Consider the following 5,096-nt stretch of genomic DNA (forward strand, 5'->3'; position numbering starts at 1 on the left):
TCCTGTCAAGGATCTGCCAAATTTCCGTGTGCATAGTCAAACGTGGTTAAGTACTGAGGTGAATTTTTGTGCCATGTGGTGGTTTGAAGGAGAATAGTCAAATGTGCCTTTTACCTCAGTTGCACTCTACGTCCTGTCCCGAGTGCCCTGTTTTTAGTCTGTTGTAATTTTTCATGTTGATTAGTTCCCCGACTGTTTCCAAGTGTGTCTTGTCTCATTACCCCTTATATACCCCTATATATATGTTATTTGTAGGTTGTTGTCCTCTCATGGATGTTTGTGTGGATGTTTAACAAAAATAATTAATAAAAATAATCTTAAACATCTTTTTTATTTTTTAATAATTAAACCTGGCCCTAGCCATGAACATAGCCATAAAAGCTGGCGTGGCATTGAAAAAGGAAAGGGGGAAAAAAAGATCCTCATCTTCTCCTGCATTCCTTGCTCCCATTTCATGACACATACATGTGTAGAGTGCTATTCGAGGTTCCATGATGGTTAGGGGGTCTTCAAAGGTAGTGAGTCAGCCCACTAGATTTTGGAACAGAGCTATAATGATGCTTGTATTAGCAAGCACAAATAATTAAAATGTCCTGGCCAAGCAATTTTCAGTGCAATAACTTCAAATCTCTATTGAACAATATAGATGTGGTGAGGTCATCTTGTGTGTGTGTGTGTGTGTGTGTGTGTGTGTGTGTGTGTGTGTGTGTGTGTGTGTGTGTGTGTGTGTGTGTGTGTGTGTTACCATATCATGTGTTCTCAACAGGACCAAAGGAGGGTGATAGAGTGAGAAGTTGCTATAGTGATGCGTCGTGGTGTCAGAGGAGTGAGAACAAACTGATGTGTCAGATGGAGAAGAGATCACTTACACACCAACTGATCAACTTCCAATGTCTGTAATAAGAGAGACAAATTTGATATCATTTGTAATCTCACTCTTGAGTCAATATAGCCAGTGAGGCACTTTGATGAGACTCAGAAGAGTAGTGAGGCAGTTGTTAGGCTGAGGCTGGTCAGACAGAAGCATTACAGGTTGTGGTGAAGCAGCGGAAGGCAGTCGGCAGGCTGTTCACAGTTCACAGCATTATGAAGGCAGAGCTGCAGAGAGAAAACATGCAGTCGTGTGGTTGTACAACAATAAAGCATGGGCTGCATGTCAGAGCACCCATGAGTCAGTGACAGTTTGCTGCTGTCATTTGCTGAATGGTCAATACATACAATGAGGCATCAGTGGAACAATGACTCTGTATGCTAATAAAGCAATTCTATAGTTTAAACTAAATTTAAAATATATATAACAGACAGTCTTACATAATCTTAAATAATTTTCCTTTGTGTTCCACAGAAGTACACTGTAAAAAATTATATATTATAAATTATATATATCAATAAATAATGATAACGTGTGATTTTACATTACTTTACCTCATAAAAATAAGTAAAGCAATTTAACTTTTTCACAAGTTAAACAAGATTCAACTCATGTTTTAGGTCAGTTTAGCGTAAGTAAGAATGACAAGGGCGCCCCTATTATGCTATTTTAACGTTTCCTAATGTTGTTTTGGAGTCTCCTACAACATGTTTACATGCATCATGTTTCATTTTCTCATAATATAAGCTACCTTGCACATCACCACATTTTTCAATTATTCTCAAACGACTCCATTGATGAATCAGTCTCTCTAAATCCCTCCTGTCCACGAGCTACTCTGCTTTGATTGGCCAGACGGCTCAGTCTGATTGGTCTACCGCGTACAGCGTGCATGTCGAAAACAAAAACGCCCATTCTCCTCATTCTACTCATCACCATCTTAAACCAAAACGAGGCTGTGGTGGACGGAAGTAACGTTGGCCCTCTGTAGGCTACTGTCTTAACGTTACCTACAATGCCGCCGCATTGTTGTGTTCCCAAATGTACTTCTTCCAAAAGAAAGAAATCCTATACAGGTCAAACCTTCCATCATTTCCCCAAAGATCCTGTACTTTGCCGTGAATGGATTCACAAAATAAGAAGAGATCCCGGTTGCCATTTCAAGGTAAGATATTAAAGGGACACTCCACCCATTTGCATTAAGCTTTGCATTGTTAGAAACCCAGTCATACTATTGAATGGTCGTGCAACACTCTCTCATTTTCCCCTGAGACGGGAGAAATCCGTTATTTACCTTTTACACTTCCTCCTACAATGACGCAAAAATCGTCATTTTGCGTCATTGTAGGAGGAAGTGTAACAGGGGGGGATTTCTGTTGAGACTACAAGCACTAGTTCCTCATCTTTCCCAGGGGGCGGGACCCGCTCACGCTACAGACCTATTACAGATCAGTGGGTGGGACTTTACTCTCTGAAACTGAAAGCAATATCCTCCATCTTGTTTGAAGCTAAGCTAACAGGCGCTGTGGAGACAGATGTAAAGTTATGACAATAGCGGAGGAGAGTGCTCAATATGATATAGAAGAAGAGGATTTCGGAAGTCTGATGCTTGAATCAGGTGTTTGTGGCTACCTTTACAAGCCGCATTATAGCGAAGAGCCGGCGAGGCAGAAGACCTGCCTGCCGCGGACAAGGAGCCCGGACTGGATCGAGTTAGGGCGGACTGGTGGCGCCGGTGATCTCACTATGCAACTCATAGACTGTAAGATGCAACTACGAACAGAGATAGAGTCCGTCTGCGGCAAAGAATTTCAACGATGACAATTTCTCCTGGACGAAATCTCTGAATCAGACGAGGACACGGACGTTTGTGTTGAGAACATCCAGGTACCATGCAATAATTCACCTTTTCGAAAGAAATACAAACGAGGAGTAATGAGTTCGCCAACTAACTAGACATTTTGTGTGAATGTGAAATGAATTTCAAGCTCTGGTGGTAGCTAGCCTTGTAGACGGAAGAGTGATTTCTCTTATAGGCAGATATGCTTTCTGGATTAGTGGGAGTGGCTTGCGGAGCTGTGCAATGTGGTGCATTGTGGGAGTTGTTGTCTTTCATACAAATGCGTCCTGAAGTTATTTTTTGTCTTTCCTCGGTCACGAAGGCACCAAATTCAAAATTTATTTTACATTTCGACTACATATATGACCCACTTTAAATAAAAAACAATGTTCAAATGGGTGGAATGCCCCTTTAACATTAGCTTACAATGCGAACTATGCTAACGTTAGCCATATTTACGTTAACTAGCATAGAGATAGCTAGCTAAGCCTTCTGGCTAAATAGACATGGCTTGATTAGCCACAATCCGGTCCTTTTTAAGTTATAACGAGCGAGGGGCTGATTCGGGGGTAACGTTAAGAAAGTTGTAGCACCACTCCGCAAACTGAGCAGTTTATCCACAGTCATGATACCTGAATGTTGTAAGGTGCCTCGTTTTTTCGCATTGAGTGAAAAGACTTAGCTCTCACACTGACTGTCTCGCTCCTCTTGACTGTCGGTAAAATAATTTATTGTTGACACTCAAAATAACAGTCAGTCTGGTGGGTGTGGTTAATATATCTTAACAATACTTAGCATCAGCTTGTAATGTTGTCGCGTCCTGTTGTATTAGCTAGCTAACAAGCTAACTTTAAAAGTAACGTTAGCTAATGTTGATTTCAGAAAAAAAGCCGTCATCGTCGTCCGTGCATTACCTTCCACGTCGTGCACATATCCCTCGATCCAGTTGCTGTAACCTTTCAGCAAAACAGCCTGGGGAATCTTGCAGTCGTTATTTGTCATATTGTAGTCATTTTTCAACATAGTCCACTGTTAATTCCGGAAGAGATGAAAGGTTTGTTGTCCACACAGGTACCGCCATGATGACAGATGCCCGCTGCACTCTGTCACTGAACTTCCGGTTTAGAGCCTCGTTTTGGTTTTCAAGATGGAGGCGCAGTGAATAAGGGGATTTGCCATAAAAACATCAGCTCAGGGATTGTACACCATAAACTAAAGACAGTAACGAACGATGACGTCGATTTTACCAATCAATCCGAGCATGAGTCTGATGATGAAACACTGGAAAAACTATTATTCCACCCGAACCTCCATCGCAAGGACGACTTGAGCAGGACGTTTCTCAGTGATACACTAACGTAGACTAACCTTGTTCCGTACACTTTTCGCCTTTCACCGGACGCCAGCGACCACTCCTCCGTTGCTGAGAGCATTATAAGCATGTTTGTGTGATCATTCCCTGGGGGAATACCTACCTTGTATGGTCCACACTTTGACTGATGTCTTTTGGACCAAAAGTTTTTGAGAAAAGTGGGTGTAAAAAGCGCCTGTGTACAGAAGATGAAAAGGGTTAATGATGTACCGTACAGGCTTACAATGGTGTTCCGTACAGATAACATCACAGCCAATTGAGTTATAGTTAATGTTTAATTTGTTAAATAATGTTAAAATATTCAATTCATGTAACAAGTTACGTTAACATTAATTCCATTGACCCTTTATGAATAAACATCTTAACATGCACGCAGGATGATGGGTAAACAGCGCCTTTCTGCTGCCTGAGAGTGGCGCCAAACGGTCAAAGCCCGCAATCGTTTAAAAATTCCCATTTCAAAGCATTTAGTCAACAAAAACGTAATATATTTAACAATTTGTGATAACATAATATTCATTTCATAAAGACTGTAATACTGTGAAAAGCATAAATTAAATCAAAATCTACATTTTTGCTGCTCTAGTTGTCTCCCCACCCAAGCAGCTGTGAAGTGTAGCTTGCCCACCGGCCATTTTCAAGCGCAGTGGGCGCACCTAGCAAACTTACTGAAATCGCACTGGAACAAACAGCTGGGATGTCTCTGTCTTGATCGGGGATGAAAGAGGGAGAAATTAACACGACACAGATATACATTTTGTGTATGACCTGGAAGTATTTATTCAGCAATCTGCGGTAAAAGTTCATCTGTACATCGTTGTTGTACGGAACATGGTTAGTCTACGTACTCATTTTGAGGTCAATTATGAGATGTTGCAACTGTAATTCCTCATTATCTGCATTAACAAGTGTGACCCATCAACAAACCAATGTGTCTATTTCTAATTTATTGCAGATAACATGTCATGTGGGAACTGTATCAATAACAGTGCATACATTAGCCGAGCTCTAGT

Source organism: Rutilus rutilus (genome assembly GCF_951802725.1).
Source record: "Rutilus rutilus genome assembly, chromosome: 2".
Lineage (NCBI taxonomy): Eukaryota > Metazoa > Chordata > Actinopteri > Cypriniformes > Leuciscidae > Rutilus > Rutilus rutilus.